This window comes from Maniola hyperantus, chromosome 2, assembly GCF_902806685.2.
Source record: "Maniola hyperantus chromosome 2, iAphHyp1.2, whole genome shotgun sequence".
In the NCBI taxonomy this organism is placed as follows: domain Eukaryota; kingdom Metazoa; phylum Arthropoda; class Insecta; order Lepidoptera; family Nymphalidae; genus Maniola; species Maniola hyperantus.
Genome location: NC_048537.1, coordinates 12,643,215 through 12,669,417, shown reverse-complemented (window position 1 = coordinate 12,669,417; position 26,203 = coordinate 12,643,215). Strand labels below are relative to the sequence as shown.

The window sequence follows — 26,203 nt, the reverse complement described above, 5'->3', positions numbered from 1 at the left end:
TTTTTACAAGGAACCCAAATTAATGAAACTCGCAGCCCTTAAAATAAAAATTTGATCCTGATACCTATTTAATTAGCATCTAGCTCAATCTCAAATGTATCCTAGATCGTCCTATTATACCCTAGGTACCTATTTAATTTAGAATTAATGTTAAATCAAATTACCTACTTAATTATTTTAATGGAATAGTTAAGTAGGCAATTAACGAGTTATTATTCCTATTAATAGTTTCGGAGAAATACGTACAATGTACATCCACTCGTACCTACTTACTGTTTAACCACAACATCTTATCTTAATAGGTACATAATACCTATACCTATTGTAAACATAAAAATTATATTTATTTAATTACGTTGATACTAATATTGTCGTCTGTAATTAATTTAACAAACAAAGATTTTACGTGACTGTTAAATTACACCTAAACTAAATACCTACCTACCTAAAATAAATTAAATTTTACCTTACCCCATTTGCATTATGAATTTTGGAAAACTTTTGTGAAAAGCCTACAACCTATTTGAACAAGAACCACAGCGGAGAAAAATAAGCAAGTAGATAAATTGTGAAGATTAAAAATATTTGGTAATGCCCCTATGATAAAAATTCTGTAAATTATAGCATTTAATAGGTAGTCTGGTTAATATATTATAATGAATTATTGTAGTGTAGAACTATATTTTGTACTATGGTAAAACCATCTTAATATTTATATACCCTCTCTAACTAGGTTAGGTTTCTATATTTCCCATTACTCCCTTCGTAACCTATGTATTTTTACATAATTACATACTTATATAATTATCGAAAGGTAGGTATGTAATACACAATTTAATTTCTTAATGTAGATAAATGATGACTGTTATCAATGTATTATTATGTAGTATTAATTAATTTTTCATCCGTATTGATTGATTCATATTTAATTCCACTAAATATTAATTAATGGATGCACCTAATTTGTAACAAAGATATTATGCTTAAGTGATATAGGTATCTATCCTTTATATTTTTCTTGAATTATCTACTTGGTAAATTATATTGACCTAGTTTTACATTGATTTTATCGATAATTCGACATTCGACTCGAATGAGTTTTATCAAAAATCATTATCAATACGATACCCTTATTTTATAGAACAAAATATACTATATAATAATATAATTTAACATGCACGTTATTCAGTTAAAGAAAAAACACATAAACGAACTTTATTGAGAAAAATAATCTTTATGGTCCTTTCAAATTACGATGAACTAGCAAAAAAATTTATGGTAGGTAATTAAAGAAGCATAGCTAGCTACCTTCCTATTCAAAAATATGCCTGCCACTAACTCAAATATTAAATTATTGTGAACCTTGAAAACTCGTCTTTCGTTGAATCGGTAGTTAACTTTGAATCATTACATTATTCAAAATTATTTTCATATAACAGCGACATAATTCATTGCACTTGTTAAAAAAAATCAGTATTCCTATATTCGAAGATGCACTAACACAGATGCACATTTTTATTTGTAACTTTATACATTTATGTAGATGTATATAAAATAAAACTGTGAAAAACTCACCTAAAAATGTTGTGCAAATAAAAAAACTTAATGAAAATGGAGGCGAAGTCGTTGAGTCGATATGAAGTTATGAGTCCTGAATAAAATCCCGAGCACAAATTCTTCTCACTGACGCACTGTCACTTTTCAATTGGTGCACGGCCGGCTTTTTTATTCTGTGGACATCACGCCACGTCGGTGCGGCTACTGCACGTGGCGCGCTCTCTACTTCGTGGTTCGTTGCGGACTGCCGACTGCCGACTTGACACGCTGACGCTACCCGTTGCGATACAACTCGATCTCGAACTGCACTAGCCACCATTGCATTTCGACTAGACAGTAGATACAATCTGTACTTCTATAGCCATAAGTTGCTAAGTTTGTTCCAAAACTTTAGACTCGTCCCACCAGAAGGACTCCAAATGTTTGACATTCTTTTTACTCGACAAAAAGCGTAAATGCGCAGGATGTGTTAATGAGGAGACTGGTTTGCGTGTTGAAGTATTTTAATCTGTATTTAAAGTATTTAAACTCATAAATGCTTGAGATAGTTTGGTATCTACTGTCATCGAATTATATTTTGGAATTAAAAAAGGTTAAAATTAAAGAAATTAAACCACTGCCTCAGACATGCCTCAGATATACATCAAACAATAAAATTACATTCAGCAAATCGCACCATGAGAAATGAAAGTAACTTGATCTGGTTTTGGTTTTAAGTTGGATATCTACGTTAACCAGCTGCCAGCTCAGAACATTGTATTGTGTTGAGTTGTGACCTCAAAAAATATAACACTAGGACCAAAATATAACACTTAGCTGAAATACTGAAGACAACACAGTGGTTTAGCATCATACGACAATCGAACCATTTCCATTCCTATTCCCCCCTTTTATTCTCAGCTCGCTCTCGGTTACTAACGTTTTGCGTGAGTTTTAAATTCTTTTCTTTTATATTCGTTCTACTATCATTGCTTTTTAATTATTTCTCCTCGCTCGTTTATTTTTAGTCATTCTGTGGTTCGGTTACAGATATTGTTATTTTCATCCTTACATCTATTCTTATTCTCTTATGTTATAAAAACATGTTTGGTTAGTGGTTATTACTTATTGTACCGACCAACCTAACACTATCACGGACGTGATATTGGGCATACCTATTGTAACTGTTTATCGACAGGTTTTTAAACAGTAGACACCTGTTGCAGATTTGAATATTCAATAAATAGTTATATAAGTACATATATACTTAATATAATATGATAGGTAAGTAGCTCTTCTTGGTTACTTCATAGTTTTAGATTTAGAATAAGTACCTATATCTTATTCTAAATCTAATACTAGTGGTAATTAAGGCAATAAGGTCCAATGATCATTGAGAGTAAAGATAATAATAAAATATAATGATTAAGTAGTTATAAAGTAGTAGTTATACTCTAAATAGTTAATTTCAAACAAACTAAATCCAAAAAAAAATGTAGGTATGTAGGTATATTTCCAATTTACATAATTATAGGAATGAAGTAAAGTCCTCGCAAGCAATGATTCGCTCCAATTTCATCGACGTAAAGTTACGTCGAATTTCACGTTGCCAGCATTTAAAGTGAAAATTGAGTGATGTTTTCAATTAATAATAATTATTTCCAAGTTAACCTGTTTGTAAATTAATATTATTTGTGTTTCTTAGTTTAATAATTTGTAATATTTAAATGAATAGATTGGTACCTGTATTTATATTTTATATGAATCTATATTTATGTACGCGCATAACTTCCGAACAACGTCCAATAAATATGGGTACCTTCAAGTCAAGAGGGGATAAGCATCTTCTAGGCAAGCGCGCTCCATCTTAGGCTGCATCACCACTTGCCGTCTGATTGCAGCCAAACGCTGGTCTATAATATTAAAAAAAAACTTCTCATTCTGAGAGGAGACCCATGGTGAGTAGTTTGCCAGAAATGTGCCGAGGATATTTAGTATTCAAAAGTTAACTCTGCAGAAAGATAATAATCTCTGTCTATAAATACAACCGTTACAATATCTATTAAAATTATAAGCTGTTTATTTGTTTTCATGTCCCACTTTCTCGCCGCGTTTTGTTTGATCATCATAATCATTACAGTTTTGCGTACATAGCCTTTATACAGTCATACAAAAGAAGTCTTTTATAAGCTTATAATTAGCATTTGTATATTCGTCTATCTGTAATGAAATCTTGATAATCATTTTTGAGCCACTTACCGTTATCTGAACTGAAATACAGTACGCGGCAGAAAATAATGTACATCGACCTTTAGAAGGAGATAGCTGATTTGTAGAGCATTGTCTCTGTCATTGAGACCGACAAAATGTCATATAGATATAAGTGACAGAGACAACGCTCTACAAAGCCGAAATGTCATTCTAAAGGTCGATGTACATTAAGGCACGCCGACATCCAAGTAAAATGATGAATCAACACTAAAACATTTAAAAAAACTGGTCAAGTGCGAGTCGAACACGCACACGAAGGGTTGCGCACCATCTTACAAGAAATCTCAAAACAGTAGGTACCTTCACAATTTGCAAGCGCCATTATGATGTGATTTAGTAATCTAATATTATTAAGTCAGGAACACAAATCTTTAATTTTATGGGTTCCGTACCTCAAAAGGAAAAAAGGAACCCTTAAAAGGATCACTTTGTTGTGATTGACCTTGACCTGCCAAATTTCATGATTCTAGGTCAACGGCAAGTACCTTATAGGTTTCTTGGCAGACAGACAGACAGACAGACAACAAAATGTCAAAATGGGTTCTTTTTTTCCTTTTGAAGTACTTAATTAGTCAAGAATTTGGCTAGATCGTAATTCAATTGAATAGCTCATTGGCACTCATTAACAAGAAAAAAAATACTGGGTATATTGTCGAAAGTTTCGATAGTATCTCGAAGGCCCTAATTTAGCCAAAATTTGAAATTGGTTGTGCATATGATTGCACATTCAGATCGATGCAGTTTTATCAAATGTAAATATTACAGCTGTCTTGCACTTCTTATATTCCATATGCAGACCCTCACTTATAAGTTTAACGTTAGTAAATACCTACGTTGTTAAAATAACTCAGCCGACTAATTACGCCTAATGGATGTCACCGGAGGAAAGTTAACGTAACCTGAGTAATCGTGGACACAATAAGTGCTTGAGCAGCGTGTCGTCGGGCGATAACGAAGACAATTGCCGCTTTTGCAAGATAATGGAAACGGCTGGAAAAGGCTAATCTATAAGATACTTTGTTAGCGTCGAACATGGCCTACTTCACTAATTGAGTATGCGTAGACATATAGGTTCAGCAGTAGCTGATAAACGGCATTTATTTACTTTTTAAACAACTATTATATCACAAGCTGTAGGGCGATTACTCTGAAATGTCAGCTACAATGTAATGGTGGCAAACACCTCTGATTGGCCAAAACTCTTTTGCTATTGGTCAAAGTCCATTGTCGAAAAAGGAATACCATAAATTCAGCCAATCATAACAATTAAGATTGTAGCAATGATTGATGCAACTTTTATGTAACCGACCAGCTGATCTACAATCTCTTGCAGGATTACCATCAGATAAGCCGTAAGGTGATTGAATAGAACATCAATGAATATATTATCTAAAACGAAAAGTACAGACATTTTGGAAATTCCCATAAAAAATACAATAGCTTAGAAATAATAATTGATAAATACACTTACCTTAATCAAACTGTCACATTTGCAAGAAGAAGAGAATCAAAGAAATATTTATTATTATTAACTCTTAAAGATATATGTATTTTAATAATATAAAGTCATGCCAAAAATTTAAAAGCTAGAACATTAATTTAACAATTGCACAGTTTCGACACGAACATAATATCCGTTCACTTTATTAAAAACCATATAAAGAAACTAAAAGTTACTAAAATACATATAACATTATTACATTTTAAAAAAAAGAAATAAAACAAAGCAATAAACACGTAAAAATATTCTAATGTGTTTAGTAATGAACGTATTTTTTTTAAATAGGTAGGTACTTAATCATCACCTAGTTAAAAACCTTGGCCGAGTAAACTAATTAAGAATGTGTAGAAGTAAAAAAGTAATGCTCGACAAAATAAAATGAGCATTATATCTAAACTAGCTTCTGCTCGCGGCTTCGCCCGCGTGGCTTACAGGAAACAATAAAACATAGGACTTTCTTATAACCTTTTAACCCTCATTTTACCCCTTTAGACCCGTAAGATTTTCGTAAAATTTTCGAAAGATTTTATTATATAAAGCTGTCGACCTAAAATATGTTGATTTCACGTCTGTTACTTTAAAAACATAGAACTTCCAAATTACCTCCCACCCCCATTCCAACCGCTTAGGGAAGGATTTTCTGAAAACCGTTTCTTAGCTGACACCTAAGTCTTATAAAGAACCTACTTTCCACAAGTTAATTAACAATGATAAAACTTTCCCATACAAATTTTCATCCCCTATTTTACCACCCTTATGGGCGAATTTTCCAAAAATCCTGAAAAACGTATTTCTTCATTTGTGACCGAAAACCCAAATACCAATTTTCGTGCAAATAACTTGAAAAATGACGGACTTTCATACAAACTTCAATCCCCCATTTAACCCACTTAGGGATGGAATTTCGAAAAATCCTTTCTTAGTGGATACCTACTCTTTACATAGAATAGACCCTCCAAATTTCATGTATTTAGGACCAGCGGTTTAGGCTGTGCGTTGTTATATATGTCAGTCAATCAGTCAGTCAGGACTTTGAATTTTATATATATAGATTCACAATTTTTAATCGAAACGACAAAGAAACTGCGTTTTGCGTTTCATTTGTATTTATCACACGAGCACTAGTAATAGAGAGAGATTGAGAGAGAGCCAGCACGTGCCAGACCTTCGTTATTTTATAAAAGCTGAAAGTTTATCTGTTTATTGTCCCCACTATGATCTGCGACTATGAAGTTTGAATCATGGTGGATTTGGCAGATAATAGGTAACAAAGACGTATAAAATCTCACGTTAATGTATAAAGTCTAATTTATTTTATTTTATTCGGAATAGTATTAAAAATCACGTCATGCATTGCCAGACTAAGTGACGTAGCAACCACCTGCCTTGACACCCATAAACCTTAATAAATTTTTAAAGGTCATTGCCCAAGTGACTATGGGACTCAGTATCGCTACCAAATAAGTTGTCCACTAATAAAATAGAGCTTAATTTTTAGGATAGTTTTATTACATTTAATTACACATTTAAAAAAAATCTAAACCTCCGGATTCCGCAGAAATATGGTGAAGAACGACCTCCGAAATTAGAATTTTCGAAACTGTTAATTCGCTGCTAACTTACGTTTTACTGAAATATTTCGCTTTATTAAATATATTTCTAAAGAAATCTATATTATAGAAGCCTCAATAGCTCAACAGTTAAAGGTGTGGACTGAAATCCGAAGGGTCGCCGGTTCAAACCCCACCTGTCGCACTACTGTCGTACCTACTCAGGTGGCACAAGCTTGACGCTTTCGTCCTACGTCGGCAATGATGCGGCAGCATTCTATAGAACGCGACAGGTCAAGATGACAATCGGGGTGACGTGCGGCTGTGCGGAGCGTCCCCAGCCTCATACCCCGATTGCCATCTTGACCTGTCGCATACTATGGGTATCCGCTAGCTGCGCTCTGGCATTGGTAGCACACATATAGGCACCGCGTCTAGCCGTGATGTGTAGAAGGTCTCGCGCTCACGTGGAACACCTAAGCCCGCAGCGATGCACGCGGCGTCATGCCACAGCGAGGCGTCACCTATACAGAATACATAACTATATGTTAAACATTGCTTTTAATCAGTTATTAAGTGAATTAAATGATGATAAGATAGGTATACACACCTCTAACTTGTGTAAGTTATGTGTGTTTTAAGCAATTAAATATCACTTTCTATAAAGGTGAAGTAAAACATCGTGAGGAAACCTGCATGCATTCACTATACTGTCCTGAAAGATGTGTGAAGTATGCCAATCAATCCACTTGGCCAGCATGGGAGACTATGGCCCTTCTCACTCTGTAAGGAGACCCATGGTCTGTAGCGAGCCGGTGATGGGTTGATCATGATGATGATTAAGTAATTACTAGTTACAAATCGAAATAACACATACAGAATACATAACTATATGTTAAACATTGCAACATGTACAGATAATAGTTCATACAGTAGGTACAGATTGAATGTACATAGTATAGGTACTATGACTGGTAAAATACAGGTATTTAAGCGGGTAACATATCTGCATATGCCACTTCATCTGTATAGGCTGTCTAATGGGTAAGTAGTACTTTTCATTATTATACATACCAAGTGTGCAGAAATCCAACGCAGAATAATATTTCTTTCCTCAGAGTCTGAAGGCTGTGCGAGGACGTAGAGATATGCCACATGCATAACTCGCACTCTGTGTCCAAATAAAGCAGCAGGTGCTAGCCCGGCTCGGAGAGCTTTTTGTGATGAACCAAAACACTCCATGCAAATGACATGTTCATGTGAAATCTGTCAAATCATATATTTACAATATTAGATAATTTCAAAAGCATTTGCAATTCTTCTTTGATCAGTTAATTGTTTTTAATCAGTTAATTAAGTGAATAATGATAAGATACAACAACTCACACAATCAACACAAACAAAAGACACAACTCAACTGTTAGTTATGTGCGTTTTAAGCAATTAAATATCAATTTCTTTAACGGTGAAGGAAAACATCGTGAGGAAACCTGTACGCTTGAGAGTTCTCCGTAATGTTCTCAAAAGGTGTTCTAACCACATTTCACGACAGTTAGGTTACTTCTAATAAAACGTCGAGGCTTCGACATCACGCAAATAGCTCTAATGTAGCCCTATTTTCCATGATTTTACCGTTTTCACGTCACCTTTCTTTTCTTTCTTTCTTCTTTTTTTAAAAAGAATAACCTTAACCTATTATTTGACATATCGTCGATTCAGAATCAAGCCGAGAGTTTCCTCACTTTAGTTCACTCTGCCCTAACACTCTTATAAACCAAATAATTATTTATTTATTACTTACCTACTGGTGCAGGTGAATTCCAAGATCCAGATTCCAGAAGTCGCAGTGGAGAGTCCCGGAAGGAACAAATTACCACACCGACATGATGGATTTTCCATAACATAATATGTGTATTATCTATGTCTACAACTAACTAGGCGTCTGTAGATTCCTAGATCACTTTGTCTAATTATTAAATAGTGATTAAACAAAAAATTAAACAGCAGTAATAGTGTTCTGTGCTTTAGCTGAACAACCACAGAGAACGAATTAAAAACAAACAATTTATTTGACACTAGGGATGTCATATCGATCCGATATCGATTTTCAAAGAATCTATTTTTGTGACAAGAAAATCGATCTACATTCCGATTTTTGCTTCTTTATTTTAGATTGAGTTCACGCAAACAGAGTAAAAAAGAAGCAATATAAAACTAGTAAATAACTACTAAAATAAAATAAGTACATATATATATGGGTAACATTGGTATAATATTATTTTAAAAAAGGGTTTTAGAATATGATTTATGTACATAAATATGTTTTTTATTGAGTAATTATTTGATGTTATTAAACAATTTACAGCATGTTCTACATTTAATTCCATTGAACTATTGACTCACAATGTTTGACACGTTTTAAAGTTACCCGTAGCTACTGTACCAAGTTAGTTGGTCATTCATACCATTGATATCTTTTTGCCCCCTGCACTATTTATTTTTCATAAAAACGTCCAAAATTAAAAATTCGACTATAGTTGATCAAATTCAGATACCGAGAAGTGTTGGGAAGAATATCAATATAATATGTATACCCTATCAGGTATTTTTTCATAACTGGTACTAACTAATTTGATTTTTAATTAAAATATAGGTATCGAAAAAAATCAAAGATTTATTTTTGCGAAATAAATATTCCAGACCTCGATTTTTTTTAATCCGTTCCTCAGATTTAGATTCGAATCGATCTAAAAATCGATCTTTTTTTTGAAGATTCACCATTTAGATTTGACATTCGACAACCTCTCGATTACGGTGAAATTACAGCTACAATGTCGCGATCGCAATCACCTATTTGTTGACGCTCACTATTTGCTACAATGCATTGCAATATGAATATAGTAGGTACCTACGCGACAGGTTGAAATGACAATCGGGAAGGGAACGCACTAACACCCCCCCGTGTTTAATCGGTGCGTGCGAATGCGGGTGGGTGTGCGGGGCGTCCCCTCACCTCATACCCCGATTGCCATCTCAACCTGTCGCGGACTATACCATAAATTCAACCAATCAGAACTATTGTAATAATTCTATTGCTATTGTAATGACGACAGGGGCTCGATTTTGTTAATTAATGTCCGCTACAATGTAACGATCTCAATCACTTCTGATTGGTTGAGGCGTGCTTACTGTTGCCTATAATGCATTTGCATTGTTGCAACAAGAATACCAAAAATTCAGCCAATCACAACAATTATTGCGATTGTAATAAGGATTGATGCATGAAAGTAATAATCGGAAGTCGAAGCAAGACGTCATCATAATCGACCTAAGCTTATCGATTCCTTGATTCGCGTCACTACATGTTTTGCTAATGTCAGGAAAATGAACAAAACAACTACTTTTATTTCGGTCAGTTTCTAATTATACGGCTGTTTTTTTATTTCGTAACATTTTAAATGTTTTTTAAAATTAAAAACAGGAATTACTAATTTCACCATTTCGGTGTACAGCTATATCTATAGCGATACCAGTGGTGGGCAGTCTCCTTTCAAAGGTGTCTGGAAATAGGTTGCCACGTTGCACTGTTATCTTCCAAAGTTACCATTATCCGAACTTCATAGTCGCTGATTATTCCTCCCTATGTTGGGGATAATAAACAGATAAACTTTCAGCTTTTATAAAATAACGAAGGTCTGGCACGCGCTGGCTCTTAGTCCGTAAAGGGAAATGGACGATTTTGGTGTCTTACTCTTTGAGCTACAGTTACGTGTGTTATGTTCGACCTTCAACCGCGGTCAAAATTACACTGACTTCCGAGAGGATGCCGTTTCCGTTACACAACTTTGTCGAGACAATTGTGCGGTTTTAGATTACAATTTGCACGATAAGTGAGTGTATTCGAGTCTACAAGCATCATCATCCTTATTAGCCTGTGGATGTCCACTGTTGGACATAGGCCTTTTTTTTAATAAATATAGCGCGCAAACGGGCAGGCGGGTCACCTGATGTTAAGTGATTACCGCCGCCCATGAACATTTGCAGCACCAGAGGAACCGCCGCGCCGATGCGTTGCCGGCCTTTTAGGAATTTGTTGGTCCCCCCTAAAGAGCCTCTTTAGACCTTCCCTAAAGAGCGCCACCACATCCGGTCCTCAGCTTTCCTCACCAAGCATCTTCCCGCTAGCCTTTTTATATCGTCGGTCCATCGTGCTGGAGTCTTAAATAAAACTAGTGTCTTTAAAGTAATCGTGTTTATTCAAACATTTTCTTTACTTTTTCGCATTTTGTATGACTGTCAAACGCTTCAGGCAAAACAAAATATTCTACTAACACAATCAACACTTTCAGAAAAATATACTCGTACATCAAAGTCATTTTCCCCATTCATTTAATCAAATAATGTACAGTGTGCATCAGCTTACTAATTTTTGGCATATTTATTGTACGCATTTTCATCCGTAAAGTAAGGCACAGTAAGTTCTATAACTTTTATTTGGCAGCCTGTACAGTAGTAGAAGCACATAATACATTCTTTCGCCCCAAATACAACATTCACTCGACTGTAAACACGTTAATAAAATAAATATTCTCTTTATAGCTTTGATCTCTCCGCGTAACGTAATAAAATTAAACGCTTATGGCTCGGTAAATAAATAATTATTATCTGTCTTTTGCTATGGGTAGCAGATAATGTTATCTGCCGAGTTACCTATACTGATTTAATTAGTAACTGTATTTAATGGCTTATCGACCCAAATTGGTCCTTAGCATCTGCCACCCAAAATCCGTTATAGACACGTTCAATAATACTTATATACCAACTTAATCTCCTTGCGGTAGTTAATTACTAATAACATACTTTATTTTCTCATAAGACGGCATTTTCAATGATATTGGTAGGTACATGCTATTTTTATGTACTTTATCACCTTTATAAATAACTCTTTGAAAAATTTAAAGCAATATGGTCTTACTTGCTATGGATTTTTTTTCTATTCTACTAAACAAAATTGTATAAATTGGGGTTTTTTCTGTCCTGAGTCATAATCATTTCTGACGTCAACACCATGTTAAGAAAAAAATTGCCTTTACAATTACGTCGTGATTTTACCTTATTTTATTACCATAAAATGATAGTGATTATGAGCAAAATGGCTTAATTTTGCATTACATTTAGGTTAGGTTAGGTTCTAATAATCGGTATATTATATTATTTGGTACTATGTAGCAGTTATTGACTTATTATAAATATGAGTAGTATTCCGTGGGAAATCTTTGTTTTTCTGGGATTTAAAGTGATGATTTCTGCCTCCAGATTGCAATCTATCTCTACTTATACCAAACTTCGAGAAAGTCAGTTAAGCGCATGGACCGTGAAAATGTATCACACAGACAGACACACATTCGCAGTTATAACATTAGTATGAAATATAGATATAGAATATGCATAGATTATGTTATAATTGGATCAACGTTAATATCTGCAACAATTATTTGTCTTTCCCGTAGGATTATCTCAAATTCCTGATCTCTTATGTCCAAAATATTCAAGGGGTTGAGTTCTATTGGTAGGTCAGTTCAGATTTCGTGCATTTGTGTGAAAATTTTGTCACTGACATCTAGTCGCAATTCGCTAATAGTTGCCTCCCCTTAAAACTTACTTATTCTCCACCATAGATGAGTAAAAGTGGTCTCATGTCTTTATTTAACAGCTCTTTAAATTCTTTTATAAATTCTACCATTCTTTTATTAAACCCGACGCGGATATCGAGTGCCCTTAACTCAGTTATACGAGAGAATACTTGACCTATCATATACTCAAGGTCCGGACTCCGGAGAGTCTTTGTGAAGAATAACGGCTTATAATCCAACATTTCTTTTTGTTTTAAATATCTCTAGGACATCGAAAGTCAAGCATTAAGTACTTAATCGGATCGAGCATTTTAAACATATCAACTTATTGCAATATTCTACTATTAAAAAATTTCGTTATCGATGGACCACCTGATCAACCGATAGACGTCCACTACTAGATATAGATAGTCTTCCACACGCAGGCCGCTGTCTTCTGATTTCAACGAAGACGTCGTCTGTCCATCTAGTGGGGGGTCTGCTAACTCTGCCAACAGTGCGGTTTTCGGTGCGAGGTTGCCAATCCAGTACCTTAGGACTCCAACATCTATTCGGTTCTTCGAAATATGTGTCCCGCCCATTGCCACTTCAACCAAACTAATTAGATTGTGCGTCGGTATATTTCACCCTTCTGTGGACCCACGCGCAGCAATGCAGTAATCGTATTTCAAGGATAATTAAATTAAAAGTAAAGTAATTAAAGCCAATGATGGTAGGGGAAATATTCTTTCCATTAAGTACTAATAATTTATTAAGATACTACCTTATGCTCGCGACTTCGTCCGCGTGGACTACACAAATTTCTAACCCCTATTTCACCCCCTCAGAGGTTAAATTTTCAAAAATCCTTCTTAGTGGATGCCTACGTTATAATAGCTATCTGCGTGCCAAAGTTCAGCCCGGCTCGTTCAGTAGTTTGAGCTGTGCGTTGATAGATCAGTCGGTCAGTCAATCACCTTTCCCTTTTACATATTTTTTATTAAGATACGAATAATCAAAACACGAATAGGTTAAAGATAAAACAGCAAAACAATTTTATTACACCGCACTTCCGTTATAGTTGGACGCAAAGCATGTAAATTGCATGAACCGTATCCCAACCAGACAAGATATACAGCGGTTGTTAGCCGTAAGTGGCAAACCTAGTATCAATTACCCGGCGAGGTGTAGAAGTTGAAATATAAAACAACGCTCTCGCTGTTAGAAGAGTAGACTATATTAGAAGCTCATTAAGTAATAAGAAATCGTGTCTCATGATTTTATCTTTTCTCTTTTGCATTTAGTATCATTTTATGGCAGAAAGCTGTTGTAGAATTCTACTTTACGTGACGTGATGTGATGTGTGTTTGTCCAGATTATAATTGTATTAAGGAATATAGGGGTGTTGGGTAATGTACTACATGAATCAGATATTTCAAATAACTTGTATTAAATTTTGTTCTCTTGTTCCTTAAATTATAAAAATATTGCAAATACCTATACCAAATACCTATTGAGTAAGTAAAAAAAAATAGCCAGACAATTTCACTAGCCAATGGCTGTTACCTATAGTACGCGACAGATCGAGATGGCGATATGAGAGGGAACGCCCTGCATACCCGCACAGCCCCCACGCTTACCCGGTGCGAGTGAGCGCAGGTGACGTCTGCGTGTGCGGGGAATCCCTCGCCTCAAACCCCGATTGCCATCTCAACCTGTCGCGGACTATATTATACATCTAGCCACAAAGACTGTATCGAACTGTACAAGACACCTATACAACCACAAGATGCAAACCTAGTTCAAGTAGTTTCAATTACAGAACTGGTTTTCGGCGAAGTACGTACTTACACACTTAAATAGAGCTTGGTATCAAGTGAAACAATCAACTACCTACCTAATCGATTTTTGCTGCAACGTAATATAAACTAAATAAAGCGAACAAATACCTAAAAAATGAATTCGAGGATATTCAATTATAGCACGTCAATAAATTGGCAAAGAGTTGAAAACAAAAACTGGCCAGACGAAATCCGAATGGGCTAATAGGCTACTTGACTCATATCTAATTTCGTCCAATAAATGATAATTTACTATAGTATTTTGTTTAAGACAACGAACTATATCAATAACAATTATTAAAAACGCAGGATGGATATATAAATCCAATTTTAAAAAATACAGTTTTTATTTTTATTTGAAACGCAGAAAACGCTGTCAGCCATGATGTGACGTCATTAAATATGTAAACAAAGAAATGTCATCCCTATGTCACGCGTGGACTAACGTAGTATCCATATATATAAAATTTAAAGTCCTGACTAACTTATATATCAACGCACAGCCTAAACATCTAAACAGCTAGTCCTAGATACATGAAATTTGGTGGGTGTGTTCTTTGTAGGTAAAGAAAAGGTATCCACTAGGAAAGGATTTTTTGAAATTCCACCCCTGAGTGGGTTAAATGGGGGTTTGAAATTTATGATGTCCACGCGGGCGAAGTCACGAGCATAAGCTAGTTTTTATATATTTCTAAAAACTCCTAGTAAACGTAAAAAATTATCGTTTGATTGAATAAGTTATTAAGTAAGACTTACAACAAAGTGATCTTTGCAAAAATAAATTTGGGTTGCAGTCGTTAGTCATATAGGATCCCTTTAAGCAAGTCTTCGCGTGTTACGCATATTTATTTCACTGGGCATTCTAATCCACAACTTTCCTGTGGTCTTTATCGATGCGTTTTTACATTCTCGGATGATACAATAACGATAATTACTATATTTTTCATGTAAACTAGTATAGAAGTCATGTTTATTAAACTTTGAGAGGTTATGCTGTTGTTTACAAATGCATGACGTCAGAGCACAGATAATCTATCGGCCAAACATGGCCGACAGTGTTTTCACCTGTCTAAGAAAAATATATTTTTAAATTAAAGTTTTACGGTTTTTAGGGCGCAAAAAAATATAGTGTTAATTTTTTTGATCTAATAGGACAAATATTAACCATTTAAGACCTACTTAAAAAAAGTGTCAACTAGCCTATTAGTAAGATATTAATCCAACGACTGAAGTTCAAACTTGAAGCCGATTAGATTTTAATCAACCTTTTTGACTTATTATTATAATTGTAACACGATGATAATAGTAATTAAATATAATATATTGATAAAAAAATAGAAACTAAATGGTAAAACTTTTAGTTCGCCAGTTCCTCAATTTCTGATCAAAAGTATTGTGATCAGAAGTGTAACACTTATGATCAAAATACGTTCTTTTTCTTTAATCTGGATGTTTATACATGGATGGTGAACACAATTATCTGAATTCATTTTCAAGAGTCCTAAGTTCATGGTTTTGATCACTGTATACAAACTTGAACTCATTTCCAAGCAGAGCAACCTAAAATGTGCTAAAGTTGAGTCCAAAATGGTTTTGTAGTAAAGATTTCATCCAGTGATTGCTACTCCTGTAAAATTTTATTTCATTCAATCACATGAGAAACAAAAATATGAGAATCAACAATCCGTTTTTAGTCGGATGATTACGGATGATTAACGTTATTAAAGCGCTTATATTTACTAACAAGACATTATATGTTACTTAGTTTCATGTTCTCGTATATCAGATAAAAATTAAGAACTTACTTTTTCGTAGACATTTCTAATAGTTCCACACCCTTTTACGTACGCAAGCCTAGGTACTGAAACAAGTTTTCACTATCGAGGGTTACAAGCGTATGTGCATTATTGATAGACATGTGCAACACAAACGGGTTATACTGGAAGAAGTAAGTGAAAGGCACAAAGGGCACTGATTTCTTGGCAACGATAATAAATATTACTAGTGCGAATTGTCTTAGGGAAGCTGTACATTTCTATTTCAGACTAAATTCATTTTTCAATATATATTTTTAAATATTTAGCCATTTTGAACATGGCTTATTTTCCTATCCTACATAGCAAGTAGAGGTTAGGATGCTAAGGCCTGTCAAAAGGAAATTGTCTGTCAAAAAACAATCTGATGGACGGCTCCTGCTGAAGCCCCTCTGCTTGAAATAACCCGCCTTAAACATATTTTGTACATATTTTATACTCTAGATCTCGCGTCAGAATTTTACCGGATCGGACGTACATACGTTTTTGTTATTCGCAGACAATTTCTGATTATAATATGTGGCCAGCCTAATAGTCCAATTCTAAACTACGACTTCAGGGGCTATATTTCGCCAACTGTTAAAGAATTTTAGGAAAATGATATTTCGTTGAGAAACGTTTGTGTTTCTTACTGCAAAGGAAGACTGCATCATCATTTACCATTCGTTAACCGTAGCAGTCGTAAAACCGATAGACGTTGGGGTCCCAAGGTGCTGAAATGGCGACCTCGCACCGGAAGATGTAGTGTTGGAAGACCCCCCCCACTAGGTGGACGGACGACATCTGACGAGTCGCAGGGAGCCGCTGGATTCAGGAAGCGCAAGACCGTGGCGTGAGGAAGTCCCTAAGAGACCTATGTCCAACTGTGGACGTCTATCGTTTGATGATGATGATGATGACGATAATGAACCTTAGGAGTCTTAAAAAATTAGTCTGTAGTATATAGGTAATTATTATATACGCTCAGCTGAACTCAATTATAAAATTAAAAAGTTAACTAGATTATACAACGATATATTGTGTCACCACCGGCGACATATTATAATACTGCAGAATATTAACAAAATCTGCTTAATTGGTTTAAACCAGCTGGCGTACACTTAGTGCCTAGGTAGGCGTAATAAGTCTGTACACACACTAGAATAATGGAATATAAGATGTAGGTAAGTGTTTGCAATACGTATCTACTAATACTAATTAGATGAAGCATTGAACTTTTCATAGCTGACGTTTGTTGAAGCCACCAAAAAGCGTTGGGTCATGCTCTGTTGTGAAAAATACCTACTGAAAAGTGATTTCAAATAATAAAGTTAGCTTTACGATTATTCATGCATTTTCCTCTGATTTTCTTAATTTTTTAGGCTCGTTGATGAAGGTAAGGTATATTTTGTGTACTAAAACAAAAATAAATAAAGTATTATTTAAAAACATGAATAATCTCTCCTTGTCGCTAATATCATTTCGTTCTCGATTCAAATTTCATAAATTATTAATTTTAACACAATTTAAACACAATCCTAATATTAGAACGTCTTTGTTGATGTAATGCCTAGGTCAAATTCAGAAATTCCAGCTCGCTATTTAGCATTAGCCATTTATTGCATTGTTTAAAGTTGCATTGCTGTTACTGTTAAACTTTGGTCATCAAAAAAACGAAAATGGGTTGCCAAGTTAGGCGTTATTAACTTTGGATAAAAAAATTACCTTTTTATTAATCATGGATTCTTTACGTGATCAAATCAGAAATCAGGAGATCCGTATTCCGTAGGAGAACTAGAGTAACCGACATAGCTCAACGGGTTGCGAAGCTGAAGTGGCAACGTCAAGCAGTGGACGTCTATTGGTTGATGATGATGATGATGATGATGATGATAATTAATCATGGATACTCTAGTGCAATCCACTCTGCTTTTTAATGGCGATCAAAGATTAACGGTAATCGAGACAGACCTTAGCCGTTTGTCATGCAACTGGCGAGATCAGAGGCGCAAATGTATGGTGCTAGCAGCATAAGTAGGGCGATTGTCTAAAACCTGCATCAATCATTATTACAATCTCAATTGTTCTGATTGGCTGAATTTGTGCGATTCTTGTTGCAACAATGCATTGTAGCCAATAGTGAGCGAGCATTAACCAATCAGAGATGATCGCGATCGTGACATTGTAGCTGTCAAACAACCGCGGTAGGGCCACAGGTCTACCGCAATATAGAGGCTAGTTAGGCTGAAATCTATAATACAGTGTACTTTGACTTTGCTCAGACGTAAGTTTCAGTAAAAACGAGACAGATTTATGTTTGCGTAATAACGATAGGTATCTCGTTTTGGGAGTGTCTTAATTCTGAGCAAAGTCAAAGTTCGCTCTAAAGATTTCAGCCTTATTGCTTACCTCTACCTACTGCCGTCATGGTTATTTCTTTATTACACCCAATATCGCCAAATATGGAAAAGTTTTCAGCACGCATTTTCAGTTACTCTTGCCGCTGTTCTGCCTCATTCGGAGCTTGCGGGTTTTACTCTTGAGTGTCTTGCGGTCGTATAAATTAGCATAAGAATTAAGACACTTGGTCTATGAATTTAGCCTACTGTTAACTGTAGGCTGTGTAGTCTGGTTCGCCAGTCCGCCCACAGGAGCTCGCATAATTTACGACCAACACAACAAGTTATAGGATTCTGGTGCGTGAATTGTTCATGAGGTTCAGTTGTCATAGACCATAGTATTAAGTTAAAATAGGGCTGTCGCAAATATTCAATGACTAAACGCCGTAATATTATGTATGAGTTTGTGTGTAGGAAAGACTTCTGAAAATTGTACATATAATAGTTTACTAGCTGATGCCCACGACTTCGTTCGCGTGGATTTAGGTTTTTAAAAATCCCGTGGGAACTCGTTGATTTTCCGGGATAAAAAGTAGCCTATGCCACTCTCCAGGTCTTTGAATATACCCATGCAAAAAATCACGTCAATCCGTTGCTCCGTTGCGACGTGATTGAAGGACAAACCAACAAACCAACAAACAAACACACTTTCGCATTTATAATAAGGGTACTGATGTTCATCGTCTAATTCTATTTATTATAATAAAATTAGTTGATAAATAACTGCAAAGTTGTCATTCAATTGAAATTGGACACCATTTAAAAATATCTTGATTCTCAGTAGGTTGTCTTAATTTGCTTGCATCGCCATCAATCATTCGACAAATGATTTAAATTAAAAGGTTGATTTATGACAAGGACAAGGCGTTAAGTGACTGCAGATCAAATATCGCAAACGTTCGGTAAGATTAACTAAGTGATAAATTAATGATCAGACGGGTAAATCAATATGAGAAGCGCAATTTTATCGAGATATAGCTATTACCTACAATAGTCATACCAATAGAATAAGAATGCCAATAGTATTTTATACTTGTCCACCAACGAACACCAAGGACCTAAGTTCAAATTGAGAATGAGAATAAATTGGGTTATAATATGACTGTTTCTAGATTTCTTTAAACATATCGCTTGACGACAAACCTGCAAGCCCTACAGCCCAAGCAAAATCAGTGAGACGATGCTTTTTATAAAAAGTAAATAATAATGCAGTCTCAGTTGAAGTGTGCTAAAAGGCTAAAACTGCCAAGGTTGAAAAAAGGAGTGACCAAAGATGTTTAGATCTTGGGGAGGGGAAAATCCTTATGAATACATCAATGTTTTGGACATATCCAACTCCATTGGGGTTCAAAGTCAAATCATTTATTCGAACTAAGCATTATCGTACACATTTTAATTGTCAGTCGTTGGATTTGTAAGATGATATAGAGGTTACTGCCTACTATACGGACTAAAAACTTGAAATGTAGTCTAGTTGAAGTGCGCTAAAACTACCAAGGCCTGCAAAGACATTTTGATATTATGGAGAAAAGTGTAGAAGCAGAATAGGATAAAGAATCTAAATAAGTAATCCCTCCTCCCTTTTCCCACGATCTATCTTGCGTATAGTACCACTGCATCATTCGAGATTACAGACCATAAATAAAACCACCTGCTTCAATAGTGAGACATCGAACCGGAGTTAATGGCAAGAAAAAATAAATGAAGTAGGTAAACGTGTTTCGATTTATTGAGTAAGTAAATGATGCGCACACTTCTTGTAACGAATACATAAAACTTTTTGCATATTTATCGTCATAGTTTAAATTATAATATCTACATACATTGTAATAGTGGCGTAGTTGTTTAATCTCAAGATTAACAATGCAAACACATCAATATTTATGAACAATTCGAATAAAATTATAATAAAACCAAAATAATGTAAATACTTACAAGGAAATGAGGATTAATATAAAAAAACATGCAATTATTTATACTCTTATGATGTAGGTAGGTACATTATAGTGGCATTAAAGCTACAGAATACATTGAATTATTTTTTTTACCGATAAGGTTTACCTATTGAATCGTTTGGTAGTTGGCATAAATTGTACATATTTGAATCAGAGCATTTAAAATGAGAAAAAATATCTGCTAAGCCTGAATAAATGTTTTTAGTATCCCATACAATAAATACATAATGCCTGCTAATAACCATGGCTATCCGCACGAAGAGAGTTTCTTAGATTTTCGACATCACGAAATCCTTAGGTTAGCATGAAATTGATGATTATCACAATCGTTCTATTAGCTAAATTAAGTAAGTATTCAATTAGAATGATAGCGATTGTAAATTATAGCTGTCAAACTTTGTTATGAGGATGTAGGGGCATAAGATTCTTATTTATCTATTTATTTTGTTGCCTCCGCTTGCGCCTCCATTTTCTTAGCTGTCAATAGAGGTGACTGTATTGTAAAGTGACTTGAAAAAAAATTGTTAAAATGTGGCAGCCCTATTAAAATGCTAGTCGCCCACGTTCACGAGGTACAAAGTATTTGTTGTTGCCGACATCCGTTGATTTACTACCAGTCAGTATCCTATACGATTTCCCGTTATGGGTGTCCTCCAGCATTTCTAATTGCATTGGGTATTACCTACCCGACGAAGTTAAGACGGAAGCCTGCACCGTAAGAAATCTTCACGGATTACATTTTTGTGTTTTATAGGTTAGGTTTATTTATTTTTTATTTCTGACGATCTGAGCCGTGATAGCCTAGTTTAAGACGTCCGCCTCCTATTCAGGAGATCAAGGGTTCTTCACCTCAAATTTTTCTGAATTATGTCCGTTTTAAACAATTAAATACCTATCACTTGCTTTAACAGTAACCACATGATTATGCATGCATGCACACTTACGCAATGCCAATGTTAACGACGTTACCACAAGTAAAGTTCACTCGCCATCGTAAATTGCAAGAACTGTATCAATCTTTCGTTAGCTATTTATTTATTTATTTTTATTATTCATGTACCAAAAATTGTAGTTACAAAGTAATAATAAATTAAGTTACATCGGAAATGCTTATCTCTAAACAGAGATTTCTTCCAGCTTCCCATTCAAGGTATGTTGTATGTCCACTGGATTAGTTCTAACTTTAAATATTGATTATACATAAGAAGCCAGCAAAAGCAATATTTCACTTGATAGACAAAACAATAAAGTAATATTATGAGTACCTATGTATAGGTAGGTACCAACGATATTGATTGTACCTGACTCGGAGAGAGGGCGGTACATTTGTCCTTCCATATTAGGTGGCGGTATTCGATTTCACTATTATTCATTTACTAGAAATAAGCATTAGAAAGTTGAGAAGATGAGTTATATCTGGAATTTAATATTCTATATCTAAGTAATACATATTGCATAGATTTTATACTCAATACCAAATATACAATCATTAGCTTAAAGGTATATAAGTAAGACATAATATTATAATAACAACAATTAAACACCAAATTGTTTGATGACCTCACTGGCGCAATAGTGAATGCTGGTTGCTGTGTTTTTTAAGTAATTATATTACTTTCAAAATAAATATACTTACTTAATTTTATTACATTACTAGCTGATGCCCGCGACTTCGTCCGCGTGGATTTACATTTTTCAAAATACCGCGGGAACACTTTGATTTTCCGGGATAAAAAGTAGCCATGTGTTAATCCAGGATATAATATATCTCCATTCTAAATTTCATCCAAATCCGTTCAGCCGTTTTTGCGTGAGTGAGTAACAAACATCCAAACATTCACGTTTATAATATCGGTAGGATTAGACGACGACTATCTAGTGTCTCATCTAACTTTTTGAACACTTTTTAGGGTTCCGTTCCTCAAAAAGAAAAACGGAACCCTTATAAGATCACTTTTTTGTCCGTTTGTCCATCTGTCTGTCGTGTCTGTCAAGAAAACCTATAGGGTACTTCCCGTAGACTTAGAATTATAAAATTTGGCAGTTAAGTAGGTAGGTTTTATAGCACAAGTAAAGGTAAAATCTAAAAACCGTGAATTTGTGGTTACGTCACTAAAAAAATTTAAAAGAAGTTCATGAGCAAATAATTAGTATTTTCAAAGCAAGATAAGTGGGGTACCATATGAAAGGGCTTTATCTGTACTTTCTAAAACAGATTTTTATTTATTTTTATGCATACCTAATTACCTAATACTTGATTAATTGCGCAAAATGTCGAAAAATAATACATGAGTACGGAACCCTCGGTGCGGCAAGTCTGACTCGCAAACTCATTTTCAAAATGAAAAACAGACCAAGCGGGCGGTTTTTCATTTTGAAAATGACGAGTCCGGTCACTTTTTGTCGCATCACGATTCATGGCACACTACAACGCAGTACCTAATTGTGTAACGGCAGCTTAAATTGACCTTTGACAAACTTTTGTTTGCCAATCTGAAATCAGTCTAAAGCACTCTGTATAAAAGCTTAATACATACATCTAAAGTGAGTTTAGAACTGTTCAAACTGTTTCGAGGACCATTTGAATAATTGGCGGGAAGTCCTTACCAAATTGTTTGATTAAATAATCGTGGGAATCGTGTCTCGCGGTAAATCTCCATTGTCCGACCGTAGTAGAGCTAAGAACTAAGGCTGAGATCTATAGAGCGCACTTGGACTTTGTTCAGACTTAAGATTGAGTTGAAACCAGACAGATTTATGTGAGAGATATACCTCTGTCTCGTTTTAACTCAGTCTAAGCTAAGTCAAAGTGCGCTCTATAGATCTCACCCTTAGTCTTAGTCTTTTACTACAGTATTTATACTTATAAAATCTTATACCCGCACAACATGCCGAAGGTTTATTTAATTAGTAGAGTGGGTAATTTAGATTAACTTTAGGTTTAAATCCTTTGATATCTAGCACTCGGGAATTTAATTACAGGATAGGAATAGGATGGAAATTATCTAAATTAATGACAATACCTAATGAAAAATATAACAGTACTTAAAGTTTTCAATCCACGAATTGCATAACCTCTGCAACGATACAACAAGTAACAATAACAATAGAGAGTTATCTATAGAATAGAGATTGATAGAGATTGTGTAGGATATTTACTAAACTAAAACTTGATGATCATATTAAGAGATGATGATAAAAACAAAGTAATTGATCTAACAGAAGACAAACCAAACTGAGTAGATATTATATCAACTTATATTATACCGACAAAGATTTTGATTAATCTTTCTAAAAAGGTTTCGTTCCACGGTCATTTGTCTCAATGAGAAGAAAATTAACAATAGTAAATAAAGCATTTTGTTTCCCCCCGTTTCAATTATATCATTAAGCACGTACATTCTCGTTAAACGTAATAGCTCGAAGCAACAAGTTTTAACTTCAATTAGATAATCGCGTTCTATTGTCACAAAACTTTTAAATTATTAATATAGCGGTTCAACCCACCGATCGTGTACATCTAAAAGTGAGAGAGCCAGCGCGTACCAGACCATCGTTATTTTATAACGTTTTGTCGGTCTCAACGACATAGACAACGCTTTACAAACTTGCTAACTAAAGGTCGATGTACATTACTTTCTGCCGCGTACTGTTTTTTCTATCGTTGATACAATTCGATATTTTTGCGGGCTGTAGCATCAAATATTTCTTAAGAATATACATTATTGTGTATTTTTATTTCCTAAGGTCTGATCTAGGCATCAGCCCGTGTAAGTAGTTCTTGTTTCTAGTTCTTTCACGTGAGCTGACGAGGGAGGCCAGAGATTTTATAAACTGCCAAACCACTTTATCATCAACAATTACAAGTAAAAACATCGCCAAAAGCAAACGTAGGTATAAAATATATCAAATATTAAGATAACAAAAAAATTATGACTATAGAATATCTGTTTTGTTACAACATAAATTGGTTGAGATCTGTAATCTATAAATTACATAATATGCAAATTCTAGCATTCTCACGCCACAAAAAAAACTCGATGACACTTTCACACGTTTAATATCAATCTAGACCATTCACATTGACCTCCAAGGTTATCCAGTGTTAATGTGAACCTTGACCGCGGGAAGATACGGACGTTCGGTCGTCAACATTCAGTCGTAAACGTCAAGATTTGGATCATCGGGATCATCATAATATTATGTGTAGTTTGGAAGCGCAAATTGGACAAAACAACTCATGTTAATATTAGGAATGCCACTCGAACTCAAGATGTAATTTTAAAACTAAATCCTTTCAAATGGCAATGGGCTGACTATACCATATGGGAGGAGGATAAATGGAGCAAGACAATCAGTGTGTGATACACCAAGGAAAAAAGAGGAAAAAGGATGACTGATCAATATGTGAGCACATGAAATTGCAGCCATAGCAGGAGAACTTAGACAAGACAAGCAACAAAAAGAGAAGAGTGGAAGAGTTTGGAGAAGGCCTTTGCCAAAGGGCGCATGGGTTGCCATGACCTTTAAAAGAAAATTGCATTTAAACTTGTTTCATTATTGTATACGATAAGGTCTATAAAATAAACAATACGTAGTTTATAGTTTTAACAGATACTACAGAATCACTGGTATTACAAATAATGAACTTTATTAGTGTTAGCTAGAGTAGCGACCCTATTTAAATTTTATTTGCCTTATAATACTTGGGAGCCATTTGGGACATAAGCATTCGGTGAACTGATTCATCTTATAATCCGGGAAGCAATGAATCTTTTCAATGAATGAATGCATGTGCTGTACGATTTGGGGATATGCTTATTATAAGACGTCATTTTTAAAACTTTTACTCACTTGATTTCTTACTGTCTGCTTTGTTTTTTTAATCTTATTTTTCCTATATTTCATTGTTTGACTTAGTCCTTGCTTGTTTTAGAATCAAAACATTTTTTCACAGCGCGATTAAGTACCTACTGTTGAAAAAAAAATCCTTTGGCTCACCACAGTCTATGTTTAGAGTGCCTATTAAGGATTGCGAAGTAGTACACAAGTTAGAATAATTTGGGGTTTATAGTGACCCGCAGGCTACTTAGTATAGTTAAATAATTGTTCAAGTATATGCCACAAACACATATAAGGTAGAGTTCCATAGTTATGCTTATAAAAATGTTTTACCGTAAACCAAAATCTAGAATAATTAGTCACAAACATATTTTTTGGGTTAAATTTTTTTCTTACTGTCCAAGTTCCATTCTAAGGTTGTCTGGTAAAGATTGCTGTGAGCAATAAGGCCGCCTTTGCATACAATTATTTTTTAGTTTTAGTTTCTTTGTTTTTGTCATGTTATGTAATATTTTTTGTGTGCAATAAAGTATTTCTATCTATCTATCTATCTACATAATATAACCTCAGTCAACTATAGCTATTACAGTTAATTACTTATTATTGGTCTCATTGTAGTCGTGATAAATTATTTTGTTTGTGACTTCATACTATTTTTTAACATTGAAGAATTTTTCCGATTTTATGGTAGTTTCAGTATGGTGATAAGACTGTGGTGGTAAGACTACTTGGGACTCTAATGCTGCTTCTTTGGTTGCTTATTTAATAAACTGTATTTTTTTTAAATCTCTTTATGATTTTAAAATACCTTTTCAACGAGGTACCGCTCAAGACAGTAGGTACCTACCTAAGCTAAAAAAAATTACTCTCACTTTTTGGGATCTATCTAGGGAAGCCAGTCAG

At 34.7% G+C, this 26,203-nt stretch overlaps 1 protein-coding gene and 1 long non-coding RNA gene across 3 annotated transcripts in view; both read right to left on the bottom strand.

Moving 5' to 3' along the window:
* The window catches only part of wdp (Leucine rich repeat protein windpipe), a 67,044-nt gene extending 65,198 nt beyond the window's left edge, over nucleotides 1-1,846 (bottom strand). The window contains exon 1 of the mRNA XM_034982876.2: nucleotides 1,576-1,846. The gene's annotated coding sequence lies outside the window, so the exon portion shown is untranslated. The remainder of the gene's footprint in view (nucleotides 1-1,575) is intronic.
* A 4,949-nt stretch (nucleotides 1,847-6,795) lies between these two features.
* Nucleotides 6,796-8,899, bottom strand: LOC138404394 (uncharacterized). 2 transcript variants are annotated; one of them, XR_011238357.1, is made up of 3 exons: nucleotides 8,660-8,899; nucleotides 7,933-8,124; nucleotides 6,796-7,382 (listed from the first exon to the last, which is right to left on the bottom strand). It is a non-coding gene; the product is annotated as an uncharacterized lncRNA (long non-coding RNA). The 2 variants fall into 2 exon arrangements; XR_011238356.1 differs by lacking the exon at nucleotides 8,660-8,899 and having other exon boundaries at nucleotides 7,933-8,231.
* Nucleotides 8,900-26,203: the final 17,304 nt, after the last annotated feature.